We start from the raw sequence: 15,159 nt of genomic DNA, 5'->3' as shown, positions 1-15,159 counted from the left end.
GCATTCTTATACACCAGTAACAGACAAACAGAGAGCCAAATCATGAATGAAATTCCATTCACAATTGCTTCCCAGAGAATAAAATACCTAGGAATCCAACTTACAAGGGATGTAAAGGACCTCGTCAAGGAGAACTACAAACAACTGCTCAGTGAAATAAAAGAGGACACAAACAAATGGAAGAACATTTCATGCTCATGGATAGGAAGAATCAAAATCATGAAAATAGCCATACTGCCCAAGGTCATTTATAGATTCAATGCCTTCCCCATCAAGCTACCAGTGACTTTCTTCAGAGAATTGGAAAAAACTGCTTTAAAGTTCATATGGAACCAAAAAAGAGCCCGTATTGCCAAGACAATCCTAAGTCAAAAGAACAAAGCTGGAGGCATCACGCTACTTGACTTCAAACTATACTACAAGGCTACAGGAACCAAAACAGCATGGTACTGGTACCAAAACAGAGATATAGATCAATGGAACAGAACAGAGTCCTCAGAAGTAATACCACACATCTACAGCCATTTCATCTTTGACAAACCTGAGAAAAACAAGAAATGGGGAAAGGATTCCCTATTTAATAAATGGTACTGGGAAAATTGGTTAACCATAAGTAGAAAGCTGAAACTGGATCCTTTCCTTATTCCTTATACAAAAATTAATTCAAGATGGATTAGAGACTTAAATGTTAGACCTAATACCATAAAAACCCTAGAAGAAAACCTAGGCAATACCATTCAGGACATAGGCATGGGCAAAGACTTCATGTCTAAAACACCAAAAGCAACGGCAACAAAAGCCAAAATTGACAAATGGGATCTAATTAAACTAAAGAGCTTCTGCACAGCAAAAGAAACTACCATCAGAGTGAACAGGCAACCTACAGAATGGGAGAAAATTGTTGCAATCTACTCATCTGACAAAGGGCTAATATCCAGAACCTACAAAGAGCTCAAACAAATTTACAAGAAAAAAACAAACAACCCCATCAAAAAGTGGGCAAAGGATATGAACAGACATTTCTCAAAAGAAGACATGCATACAGCCAACAGACACGTGAAAAAATGCTCATCATCACTGGCCATCAGAGAAATGCAAATCAAAACCACAATGAGATACCATCTCACACCAGTTAGAATGGCAATCATTAAAAAGTCAGGAAACAACAGGTGCTGGAGAGGATGTGGAGAAATAGGAACACTTTTACACTGTTGGTGGGATTCTAAACTAGTTCAACCATTATGAAAAACAGTATGGCGATTCCTCAAGGATCTAGAACTAGAAGTACCATATGACCCAGCCATCCCATTACTGGGTATATACTCAAAGGATTATAAATCATGCTACTATAAAGACACATGCACACGTATGTTTATTGCGGCACTATTCACAATAGCAAAGACTCGGAACAACCCAAATGTCCATCAGTGACAGACTGGATTAAGAAAATGTGGCACATATATACCATGGAATACTATGCAGCCATAAAAAAGGATGAGTTTGTGTCCTTTGTCGGGACATGGATGCAAATGGAAACCATCATTCTCAGCAAACTATTCCAAGAACAGAAAACCAAACACTGCATGTTCTCACTCATAGGTGGAAACTGAACAATGAGATCACTTGGACTCGAGAAGGAACATCACACACTGGGAACTATCATGGGGAGGGGAGGGGGGGAGGGATTGCATTGGGAGTTATACCTGATGTAAATGACGAGTTGATGGGTGCTGATGAGTTGGTGGGTGCAGCACACCAACATGGCACAAGTATACATATGTAACAAACCTGCACGTTATGCACATGTACCCTAGAACTTAAAGTATAATAATAATAATAAAAAAATAAAAATTTAAAATAAAGAAAATCTGTACATATACACCATGGAATACTATCCAGCCATAAAGAAGAATGAGGTCATGTATTTTGCAGGAACATGAATGGAGCCTGAAGCCATTATCCTTGGCAAACTAATGCAGAAACAGAAAACCAAATACCACATGTTCTCACTTATAAGCATGAGCTAAATGATGAGAATTCATGGACACAAAGAAAGGAAAAACAGACACTGGGGCCTACTTAAGGGTGAAGGGTGGGACGAAGGAGAGAAGCCGAAAAAATGACTACTGGGTACAATGCTTAGTCCCTGGGTGATGAAATAATCTCTACAACAAACTCTCACGATTTGAGTTTACCTATAAAACAAACCTTCCCATGTACCCCTGAACTAAAGTAAAAGTTAAAAAAAGAAGGAAAAAAAAAAATCTGGAGATGAAATGCAAACTACCCAGATCGAGTAATATTAGATATAAGAAAAGTAAGATATTTTAAAAACTGATGGTAATATCATCAAGAACAACTTCCATCAGACGGAACAAAAAATTTGAGTGAGCCTACAAAAGTCTGAAGGGGTTCTGGCTCTGTTCACAAGACATCTGTTTTTGTTGTTGTTGTGTTTTCTCTATTTCATTTATTTCTGCCCTTATGTTGTTTTCTCTTTTTTCTTGATGTATTTTGTTGCTTTTGCCAAGTTCTTAGAGATGCTAAAAGTTTAGCTCATTTGTTTTCAGTCTTTCTCATTCTTTTGTAAATATTTGAGAGCTAGAGGTTGCATTTCCCTTTGTATCCCATAAATACTGGCTTTTGGTATTTCACTGTAAATATTTTGTAATTTCCTTTATTAATTATTTTATAGTCTCAAATGTTTTCAGTAATATGTGATTTTTATTTGTATGCATAGAGATGTTTTTAGCTAGTCTGACTTCTATTGATTAGCAAGAGAGTCTACTATGGCCCCAAAGATAATTGACACAGATACTTCTATTCAGAGCACATACTTAACAAGAGGAAAATATGCACATTAAGACACAACTCATTGTTTCTCAGGAAGTAATCAAGGTACAAAGGACAACTGTCAACTGAACAAACAACCAACCGTTCTTAGTATAAAAGCCTCCATCCACAAATGACCTTTACTCAATTCCCATTCCTAAAAGAATCTAGTAGGAAGGCTATAAGAAACTTTCTCTCACTAATCTTTCTTATTTGCCAGCTTAGATTTTAAGTTGCTTCTTGGCTACCAAAATGCCTAGACAGAGTAACTGACAAGAATTCAACCAACAGGTAGTTTGACCAGACCTGGAGGGAGGATTCCTTCAAAGGTAGGTACCTGAGAATTCACATATTAAGACTTTTGAATAGAGAATCAAGGTTATTTTCTTAAACATTGCATTTCTAGTGGTTACTGTAAAAATTCACTGGTAGAACAGCATTTCTAAATGTTCTTTTAGATTAAAATATGATTAGTGATACCATTTTATTTTTCTAATCTTCAGTGTAATTTAACTGTAAGACAAAAAAAAAATGCATGAGATTTCATAGGACTAATACTAGTGAAATCCACATTCTACCTAATTTACCATGTCTTGATTTTCTCTCCTACTGGCAAATAATTTTTTAACATTAGTGATATTTCCTGTCTACCTGACATTAGTCGTAATATAATTCACTGTATGGGGAGCTGTGTTGCTACTTTTCAGTATGTAATGGTTATATCTAGTTTACTTACATTTTTGGCTAAGAAAAACTCCAAATGTAAGAAGGAAGAAAAGATCGGGAAAATCTTTGATCTCCCAGAGGAAAAAAAGCCTTGCCCTAGATAAGGTCTTAGATGCAGTGAAACCAAGAACATATGAGAAAAATGTTTTTACAATAGACTTTCTTCTTTGTATTGTATTTACCTATAAATACAAAAAAAAATAAGACTGTAATGCTTCATTTCCTGACTTACCACTATGTCTGAATTAAGCCACAGAACGTAGAGTTGAAAAGTCCTGATTCAAATACTAATTTATTCACTTTGTAGATTTGTGGCTTTGGACAAGGCAATTAAACCTTTTCCTTGATTAATTGTGAAGATAATACCAGCTCATCTGTAATTCATAATGATTAAATAAAGGATTTATAGAAAGTACATGCACATGGGAATAAAAGTCTGATACTCTTTTCGTAAAACTGCTAGGGCAGCTAGAGTTGCCCTTATCCTGAGTAGAGAAATAAGATCATCTCCTAAACTCTTTCCAATGATACCAATCTATGTTTCTAAGATTCTGAATTCAATAGGCAATCTTTTAATTATACCAACTATCTATTAGAAATGTAGACCAATCAGCCCTCAGAAAATCCACACATAACATTTATATTTGATTCTTAACTACCCTATATGGTTGCACTTGAACATGATAATAGATATTTATTAAATCTAATAAGATTTAGCTACATGTTTTCCCTTACTATTCATAGCATATTGTGGAAATATTTTTTGAAATTCAAAACCAAGACTTTTATTTATTTATTTTTTAAGGAGGGTTTTTTTACTTTTTTTTTTTTTTTTTTTTTCTTTTCTTTTTGAGATGGAGTCTCATTCTGTCTCCCAGGCTGGAGTGCAGTGGTGCCATCTTGGCTCACTGCAACCTCAGACTCCCGGGTTAAGCAATTCTCCTACCTCAGCCTCCCAAGTAGCATGGATTACAGGTGAGCACCTCCACACCCAGCTAATTTTTCTATTTTTAGTAGAGATGAGGTTTCACCATGTTGGGCAAGCTAGTCTCAAAATCACAGCCTCAGGTGATCCCCCTGCCTTGGCCTCCCAAAATGCTGGGATTATAGGCATGAGCCACCATGCCCGGCCTTTTTTAACTTTTATTTTTAAAAGTTCAGGGCTACAAGTGCAGGTTTATTACATAGGTAAAGTTGTGTCATAAGGGGTTTTTTGTACATATTATTTCATCACCCAGGTATTAAGCCTAGTACCCCTTAGTTATTTTTCCTGATCTGCTCCCTTCTCCCATCCACCACCCTCCAAAAGGCCCCAATGAAAGTTATTCTCCTCTATGTGTCCATGTGTTCTCATCACTTAGCTCCCACTTATAAGTGAGAACATGTAATATTTGGTTTTCCATTTCTGCATTAGTTTTCTAAGGATAATGGCCTCCAGCTCCATCTATGTCACTGCAAAGGACACGAACAGACACGTTTCAAAAGAAGACATACATGCAGCCAACAAACATATGAAAAAAAAAGCTCAACGTCACTGATCATTAGAGAAATGCAAATCAAAACCACAATGAGACACCAGTCACAATGGGTATTATTAAAAAGTCAAAAAATAATAGATGCTGGTAAGGTTGTGGAGAAAAAAGAGTGCTTATACGCCATTGGTGGGAGTGTAAATTCATTCACCCATTGTGAAAGACAGCGTGGCAATTCCTTAAAGACCCAGAAGCAGAACTACCATTTGACCCAGCAATCCCATTACTGGGTATATACCCAAAGGAAATTTTTAATTATTAACAGTCAGTTTACCAAAAATGCTGTAGTATTCATTCTACTATAAAATATGTATATAGTAGCATAATTATATTTCCTAACATTAAAAAATAATTAAAATATTCTATTATACTTTATATAGTTCAATACATAGCACATTTGTCTACAATTCTAACAACTATGTCTCTCAGTGATTACTTTGTTAAACTGTTCTTCAAAACTGTCATTATTCTGGAACAAATAAAGAGGATCTTTTACGACAACTGAAATGGACATTTCTTGTGCTTACTTTCAAACAACAGCTAGAGGCAATGAGAATGTCCTACCTGACCCTGAGTCTATTGGCTTTTATGACTTCTTTCTCAATAAGTACTCATGAGTCAGTTGATTCACCTTTATATTTAATTATAAGTAAAAAAATAATTAGTTTGGAGATGGATAGATAGACCCTTTTGCAACTGAAAAAGAGAACATACCATGGCACTTCTGATTTCACCTTTCATATTCTCAGACTTAATACTTGGGTGTTGAATTTTCTTAACATTGTATTTTACCTTTTTCTACTGTTGACACCCTATGTTTATGTGTATGGCACTTAAAAATAGTATAAAAGGCCATAAAATATATAACTTATTTTGAATGTCTATCTCTATTACATATAATTTAATGTCTGTTGGTATGAGTGTCTCAGAATAGAAAATAAAGATAGAATTTATGGGAGCTGCTTTTTTTAATATTATACTTTAAGTTTTAGGGTACTTGTGCACAACGTGCAGGTTTGTTACATAGGTATATATGTGCCATGGTGGTTTGCTGCACCCATCAACTCATCATTTACATTACGTATTTCTCCTAATGCAATCCCTCCCCCAGCCTCCCACCCCACAACAGGCCCTGGTGTGTGATGTTCCCCTTCCTGTGCCCATGTGTTCTCATTGTCCAACTCCCACTTATGAGTGAGAACATCCAGTGTTTGGTTTTCTGTCCTTGTGATATTTAGCTGAAAATGATGGTTTCCAGCTTTATCCATGTCCCTGCAAAGGACATGAACTCATCCTTTTATATGGCTGCATAGTATTCCATGGTGCATATGTGCCACATTTACTTTATCCAGTCTATTATTGATGGACATTTGGGTTGGTTCCAAGTCTTTGCTATTGTGAATAGCACCACAATAAATATACATGTGCATGTGTCTTTATAGCAGCATGATTTATAATCCTTTGAGTATATAACCAGTAATGGGATAGCTGGGCCAAATGGTATGTCTAGCTCTAGGTCATTGAAGAATTACCACACTGTCTTCCCAATGGTTGAACTAATTTACACACCCACCAACAGTGTAAAAGCATTCCTATTTCTCCACATCCACTCCAGCATCTGTTGCTCCCTGACATTTTAATGATCGCCGTTCCAACTGGCATGAGATGGTATCTCATTGTGGTTCTGATTTGCATTTCTCTGATGACCAGTGATGATGAGCATTTTTTCATATGTCTGCTGGCTGCATAAACATCTTCTTTTGAGAATTGTCTGTTCATATCCTTTGCCCACTTTTTGATGGGGTTGTTTGTTTTTTTCTTGGAAATTTGTTTAAGCTCCTTGTAGATTCTGGCTATTAACCCTTTGCTAGATGGATAGATTACAAAAATTTTCTCCCATTCTGTAGGTTGCCTGATCACTCTGATGATAGTTTCTTTTGCTCTGCAGAAACTCTTTAGTTTAATTAGATCCCATTTGTCTATTTTGACTTTTGTTGCCGTTGCTTTTAGTGTTTTAGTCATGAAGTCTTTGCCCATGCCTATGTCCTGAATGGTATTGCCTAGGTTTTCTTCTAGGGTTTTTATGGTGTTATGTCTTACATTTAAGTCTTTAATCCATCTTGAGTTAATTTTTGTATAAGGTGTAAAGAAGGGGTCCAGTTTCAGCTTTCTACATATGGCTAGCCAGTTTTCTCAGCACCATTTATTAAATAGGGAATCCTTTCCCCACTGCTTATTTTTGTCAGATTTGTCAAAGATCAGATGGTTGTAGATGTGTGGTGTTATTTCTGAGGCCTCTATACTGTTCCATTGGTCTAGATATGTTTTGGTACCAGTACCATGCTGTTTTGGTTGCTGTTTTGGTTACTGTAACCTTGTAGTATAGTTTGAAGTCAGGTAGCATGATGCCTCCAGCTTTGTTCTTTTTGCTTAGGATTGTCTTGGCAATGCAGGCTCTTTTTTGGTTCCATATGAACTTTAAAGTAGTTTTTCCAGTTCTGTGAAGAAAGTCAGTGGTAGCTAGATGGGGACAGCATTGAATCTATAAATGACCTTGGGCAGTATGGCCATTTTTAGGATATTGATTCTTCCTATCCATGAGCATGAAATGTTCTTCCATTTGTGTGTATCCTCTTTTATTTTGCTCAGCAGTGGCTTGTAGTTCTCCTTGAAGAGGTCCTTCACATCCCTTGTATGTTGGATTCCTAGGTATTTTATTCTCTTTGTAGCAACTGTGAATGGGAGTTCACTCATAATTTGGCTCACTGGTTGTCTCTTCTTGGTGTATGGGAATGCTTGTGATTTTTGTACATTGATTTTGTATCCTGAGACTTTGCTGAAGTTGCTCATCAGCTTAAGGAGATTTCAGACTGAGACGATGGGGTTTTCTAAATATACAATCATGTCATCTGCAAACAGAGACAATTTGACTTACTCTTTTCCCAACTGAATACTCTTTATTTCTTTCACTTGCCTGACTACCCTGGCCAGAACTTCCAATACTATGTTGAATAGGAGTGCTGAGAGACAGCATCCTTTTCTTGTGCCAGTTTTCCAAGGGAATGCTTCCAGCTTTTGCCCATTCGGTATGATATTGACTCTGGGTTTGTCATAAATGGTTCTTATTATTTTGAGATATGTTCCATGACTATCCAGTTTATTGAGAGTTTTTAGCATGAAGTGGTGTTGACTTTTGTCCAAGGCCTTTCCTGCATCTATTGAGATAATCATATGGTTTTTGCTGTTGTCTCTGTTTATGTGATGGATTACATTTATTGATTCCCATATGTTGAACAAGCCTTGCATCCCAGGGATGAAGATGACTTGATCATGGTGGATAAGCTCTTTGATATGCTGCTGGATTCGGTTTGCCAGTATTTTATTGAGGATTTTTGTATAGATGTTCATCAGTGATATTGGTCTAAAATTCTCTTTTTGTGTGTGTGTGTCTCTGCCAGGCTTTGGTAACAGGATGATGCTGGCCTTATAAAATGAGTTAGGAAGGATTCCCTCTTTTTCTATTGATTGGAATAGTTTCAGAAGGAATGGTACCAGCTCCTCTTTGTGCTTCTGGTAGAATTTGGCTGTGAATCCGTCTGGTCCTGGACTTTCTTTTGTTGGTAGGCTATTAATTACTGCCTCAATTTCAGAACTTGATATTGGTGTATTCAGAAACTCAACTTCTTCCTGATTTAATCTTGGGAGGGTGTATGTATCCAGGAATTTATCCATTTCTCCTAGATTTTCTAGTTTATTTGTGTAGAGGTGTTTATAGTATTCTCTGATAGTAATTTGTATTTCTGTGGGATTGGTGGTGATATTCCCTTTATCATTTTTTATTGTGTCTATCTGATTCTTCAATCTTTTCTTCTTTATTAGTCTTGCTAGTGGTCTATCTATTTTGTTGATCTTTTCAAAAAAAAAAAAAACAGCTCCTGGATTTATAGATTTTTTGAAGGGTTTTTTTATGTCTCTATCTCCTTCAGTTCTGCTCTGATCTTAGTTATTTCTTGTCTTCTGCTAGCTTTTGAATTTGTTTGCTTTTGTTTCTTTAGTTCTTTTAATTGTGATGTTAGGTTGTCGATTTTAGATCTTTCCTGCTTTCTCTTGTGGGCATTTAGTGTTGTAAATTTCCCTCTACACACCACTGTAAATGTGTCTCAGAGATTCTGGTACATTGTGTCTTTGTTCTCATTGGTTTTAAATAACATCTTTATTTCCACCTTAATTTCATTATTTAACCAGTAGTCTTTCAGGAGCAGGTTGTTCAGTTTCCATGTAGTTGTGTGGTTTTGAGTGAGTTTCTTAATCCTGAGTTCTAATTTGATTGCAGTGTGGTCTGAGAGACTCTTTGTTATGATTTCTGTTCTTTTTCATTTGCTGTGGAGTGTTTTAATTCCAATTATGTGGTCAATTTTAGAATAAATGTGATGTGGAGCTGAGAAGAATATATATTCTATTGATTTGGGGTGAAGAGTTCTGTAGATGTCTATTAGGTCTGCTTGGTCCAGAGCTGAGTTCAAGTCCTAGATATCCTTGTTAATTTTATGTCTCGTTGATCTGTCTAATATTGACAGTGTGGTGTTAAAGTCTCCCACTATTATTGTGTGGGAGTCTAGGTCTCTTTGTAGGTCTCTAATAACTTGCTTTATGAATCTGGGTGCTCCTGTATTGGGTGCATATATATTTAGGAGAGCTAGCTCTTCTTGTTGAATTGATTCCTTTACCATTATGTAATGGCCTTTGTCTCTTTTGATCTTTGTTGGTTTAACATCTGTTTTATCAGAGACTAGTATTGCAACCCCTGCTTTTTTTTTTTTTTTTTTTCTTTCCATTTGCTTGGTAGATCTTCCTCCATCCCTTTATTTTGAGCCTATGTAGGTCTCTGCATGTGAGATGGGTCTCCTGAATATAGCATACCAATGGTTCTTGACTCTTTATCCAATTCGTCAGTCTGTGCTCTTAGTTGGGGCATTTACCCCATTTACATTTAAGGTTAATATTGTTATGTGTTAATTTGATCCTGTCACTATGATGCTAGCTGGTTATTTCACCCATTAATTGATGCAGTTTCTTCATAGCATCAATGCTTTTTACACTTTGGCATGTCTTTGCAGTGGCTGGTACTGGTTGTTCCTTTCCATGTTTAGTGCTTGCTTCAAGAGCTCTTGTAAGGCAGGCCTGGTGATGACAAAATCTCTCAGCATTTGCTTGTCTGTAAAGGATTTTATTTCTCCTTCACTTATGAAGCTTAGTTTGGTTGGATGTGAAATTCTGGATTGAAAATTCTTTTCTTTAAGAATGTTGAATATTGGCCCCCACTCTCTTCTGGCCTGTAGGGCTTCTGCCAAGAGATCGCTGTTAGTCTGATGGGCTTCCCTTTGTGGGTAACCCGAACTTTCTGTCTGGATGCCCTTAACATTTTTTCCTTTATTTCAACCTTGGTGAATCTGACAATTACATGTCTTGGGGTTGGTCTTTTCAAGGAGTATCTTTGTGGTGTTCTCTGTATTTCCTGAATTTGAATGTTGGCCTGCCTTGCTAGGTTGGGGAAGTTCTCCTGGATAATATCCTGAAGAGTGTTTTCCAACGTGGTTGCATTCTCCCTGTCATTTTCAGGTACACCAATCAAACATAGATTTGGTCTTTTCATATAGTCCCTTATTTCTTGGAGGCTTTGTTCGTTTTGCACTCTTTTTTCTCTAACCTTGTTTTCTTGCTTTATTTCATTAATTTGATCTTCAATCACTGATATCCTTTCTTCCACTTGATCGAATCAGCTATTGAAGCTTGTGTATGCTTCACAAAGTTTTCATGCTGTGGTTTTCAACTCCATCAGGTCATTTAAGCTCTTCTCTACACTGATTATTCTAGTTAGCCATTTGTCTAACCTTTTTTCAAGGTTTTTAGCTTCCTTACAATTGGTTAGAACATGCTCCTTAGCTTGGAGAAGTTTGTTATTACCGAACTTCTGAAGCCTACTTCTGTCAACTCATCAAACTCATTCTCCATCCAGTTTTGTTCCCTTGCTAGAGAGGAGTTGTGTTCCTTTGGAGGAGAAGAGGCATTCTGGTTTTTGGAATTTGCAGCGTTTCTGCTCTGGTTTTTCCCCATCTTTGTGGTTTCATATACCTTTGGTCTTTGATGTTGGTGACATCAAAGATGTTTGATGGGGTTTTGGTGTGGATGTCCTTATTGTTGATGTTGATGCTGTTCCTTTCTGTTTGTTAGTTTTCCTTCTAACAGACAGGCCCCTCAGCTGCAGGTCTGTTAGAGTTTGCTGGAGGTACACTCCAGACCCAGTTTGCCTGGGTATCACCAGCAGAGGCTGCAGAACAGCAAATACTGTTGCCTGATCCTTTCTCTGGAAGCTTCATCCCAGAGGGACACCTGCCTGTATGAGGTGTCTGTTGGCCCCTACTGGGAGGTGTCACCCACTCAGGCTACTTGGGGGTCAGGGACCCCCTTGAGGAGGCAGTCTGTCTGTTATTGGAGCTTGAAAACAGTGCTGGGAGAACCACTGCTCTCATCAGAGCTGTCAGGCAGGGACATTTAAGTCTGCAGAAGCTGTCTGCTGCCTTTTGTTCAGATATGCCCTGCCTCCAGAGGTGGAATCTAGAGAGGAAGTAGGCCTTGCTGAGCTGCGGTGGGCTCCACCCTGTTCGAGCTTTCCTGCCACTTTGTTTACACTGTACATAGAACCACTTACTCAAGCCTCAGCAATGGCAGATGCCTCTGCCCCTACCAAGCTCAGTGTCCCAGGTCAATCTCAGACCACTGTGCTATCAGCGAGCAAGTCTCCATGGGCGTGAGACCCACCAAGCCAGTCACAGGAGGGAATCTCCTGGTCTGCCAGTTGTGAAGACCATGGGAAAAGTGCAGTATTTGGGCAGAGGTGTACCATTTTCCAGGTACAGTCACTAACGGCTTCCCTTGACTAGGAAAGGGAAATACCCCAATCCCTTGTGTTTCCTGGGTGAGGTGATGCCCCGCCCTGCTTTGCCTCACCCTCTGTGGGCTGCACCCACTGTCCAACCAGTCCCAATGAGATGAGTCAGGTACCTCAGTTGGAAATGCAGAAATCACCCATCTTCTGCATTGATCTCACTGGGACCTGTAGACCAGAGCTGTTCCTATTTGGCCATCTTGAAAGCGACTCCAGGAGCTGCTTTTTAAGATCTATTCTTTCCCCTCACTAAGTCCTGAAAAGATTCATGAAGAAAATAGAGTTTGAGCAGATCTTGAATAGATGTCCATATATAAAGAGCTAGCTTTGGATACTAAAAATAATTGTTAAAAAAACATAACTAATAATGCCTGTCCAGGCCTGGTTATTTTTTAAAATCATGTGGAATGTAGAAGAGCACTATCCCTTCTATCTGTGAGCTACTCAAGCTGTAAGTAATGGCTCCTGTACCGGAAAGAGTATTATCTTGATCTTAGAAACCTCATTTCTGGTCAGGTGCCATTTGTTACCATTTCTGAATACATAACCACAGAGTACTGACCAGCATCATCCCCAACCAAAAGTCCAGACATTGCAATATAATAAACTGCATTTGTTTTTCTCTTTCACCTTTTTACAACACAAAAATAATAACTATCATAAAGAAAGCTCAAATTCTTAAAGACTGTTGATATTTGTTTGATAACTCCTGGAAAATATCAGCCCTGAAACAGAAAAGTTAACACTTCAGGAAATGAAGTTTGTTTGTTTGTTTGGTTTGGTTTGGTTTGGTTTAGTTTGGTTTGGTTTGGTTTAGAGTCTCACTCTGTCTCCCAGACTGGAGTGCAGTGGCAGGATCTGGGCTCACTGCAATCTCTGCCTCCCAGGTTCAGGCAAGTCTCCAGCCTCAGCCCCCTGTGTAGCTGGGACTACAGGCACATGCCACCACGGTTGACTAATTTTTGTATTTTTTAGTAGAGACAAGGTTTCACCATGTTGCCCAGGCTGTTCTTGAACTCCTGACCTCAGGTGATCCACTTGCCTCTGCCTCCCAAAGTGCTAGAATTACAGGCATGAGCCACCACACCTGGCCAGAAATGAAGTTTCTAAGATCAAAATGATACTCTAAAAGTCTGCACTCTCTATATAAGAATCTAAATGATTTTTTTCCAATAAGAATTAATAAACCAACTCCAGGTTATATTCAAGGGACATTAATACAAGGTAAACAATTGATTCATGCATTCAACATACATTTATCAAAGTCATATTATGTGGCAGGCACTATTCAAATAACTGGAAATACAGCACAGAAAAGAAAGAGAGTTACTGCTTTCACTGAGCCTACTTTCATAAAGAAGGGAGGCAAATCACAAGAAACAAAATAAAGAAATTGTTTTAGACAGTGAAAATAAACTATGAAATAAAATAGGATGAAATGATAGACATTAAAAATGTTAGTTTAGATTGGGTGTTTCGAAAAGCCTTTTCAAAGAGGCATCATTTAAGCCGAATAAAAAGAGAAAAAACAACAGCGAGCCAAGTGATGATATTGGATCAGAGAATTCTAGACAAAGGTCCACCAAGGAGGGAAGAAGCTTAGCAGGTCAGAATCTGGAAGTGAATGATTGCGAGGGAGAATACGGTAGGAGCCGGTTCCTGTAGCACCTTCTAAGTGGTGGCAAGAAGTTTGGATCTCATTCAGAAGTCTATGGGAACCCACTGGGAAGTTTAAGGAGGGGATTTGGTGCCTGACTTTTGTTTTTAAAAGCACTCTGTCTCCTGTTTGGAAATAGACTATAGGGGACCAAAATGAAAGTAGAGAGGTTATGTAGTAATGGAGGCCACATCATTTAGTTCATCATATCTAGTAAGACTGAATATCATATTTCTAAATAAAAGTGCACATTAATAGGTTTGTACATTTATAATAATATATTTATCTTAAAGTATATTATGTTCACACTTTTCATCAATAATCACCATGGCTCTATTGCACAATGGCTTATTATCTTAATTTCAGTAATTTTATATGTATTATTTCAATCAAATAACACTGTTTAGAAGTGAAAATTTAAAAGCACTATATGAATGAAATGCATTTTTGTTAATTCAACATACTAATTGATAATTCAGAATTTAAAAATTATGTTTAATATCTTTAAATATTTAACAGTTAAATTTCACTTATTTGAAAAGTTTTAACATGATATTTAAGTTAATAGAGCTTATTTTCACAACAAAACTATGACCAGAAATTCTGTTTTGATAAATCAGAAAATCATTTTTTAACTCCAAGATACTATCAGCTTTGGTTATTATTCATTTCTTAGTCTTAACATATATAAAAAGAGGTTACCATATACGTCTTCTCGAACATGAAAGACCTAGAGATGCACATATATGGAAAGAAGTAAGTATAATTTAAAATAATATTCAACATAGGGTTATGTTGTTTCCTCTCATTTTTCTGATGCATGTTCCATATACTATTATATTTATATATTATACTACATCAAAACTTAATTTTTAAAAGTTCCTGGAGTCAAATACGTTTAGAAATAGAACTAGAAACATTAATTTTTTTGTTTTGATTTAGCTGCAAAATTTCTCAGCATCTTTAAAATGTCATATGAATTTCATGTTCCAATGGAGGAATATAGAATAATATTTTTCATTATTAATGCTAGACTTAAACCCCATGAGCACATGCATCATATCTGTCCTGTACATCTTTGAATTCCCCAGCATCTAACACTCTGCCCAGGACAAAGCACCAGTACATAAATGATAAAGTAAGAAAACAAAAATGAAAGGAGAAGAAGAAATAAAACCTAATGTTTGATAGATCAGTAAGGTGACTGTAGTTTATAATAATCTAGTGTATGTTTCAAAATAGACAGAAGAAAATAATTTGAATATTTTTAGCATAAAGACAAGACACATTTAAGGTAATGGATATCCCAATTACACTAAATTGATCTTTACAAATTATATTAATGTGTTAGATTATCACATGTGCCCTGAAAATATGTACATCTATTATACATCAATTGAAATGGATGTATATGAATGTAATGGATGTAAATGAAATATAATTTAAAAATGGAGGGAGACAGAAAA

General features: G+C 37.0%; 1 protein-coding gene across 1 annotated transcript in view; it reads left to right on the top strand.

Moving 5' to 3' along the window:
• Positions 1-2,972: 2,972 nt before the first annotated feature.
• Positions 2,973-15,159, top strand: part of MUC7 (mucin 7, secreted) — a 53,558-nt gene continuing 41,371 nt past the window's right edge. Inside the window, exon 1 of the mRNA XM_030925023.1 lies at positions 2,973-3,161. The gene's annotated coding sequence lies outside the window, so the exon portion shown is untranslated. The remainder of the gene's footprint in view (positions 3,162-15,159) is intronic.

This window comes from Rhinopithecus roxellana, chromosome 2 (assembly GCF_007565055.1).
Source record: "Rhinopithecus roxellana isolate Shanxi Qingling chromosome 2, ASM756505v1, whole genome shotgun sequence".
NCBI classification, from domain to species: domain Eukaryota; kingdom Metazoa; phylum Chordata; class Mammalia; order Primates; family Cercopithecidae; genus Rhinopithecus; species Rhinopithecus roxellana.
This window is presented reverse-complemented; position numbering and strand designations above follow the sequence as displayed.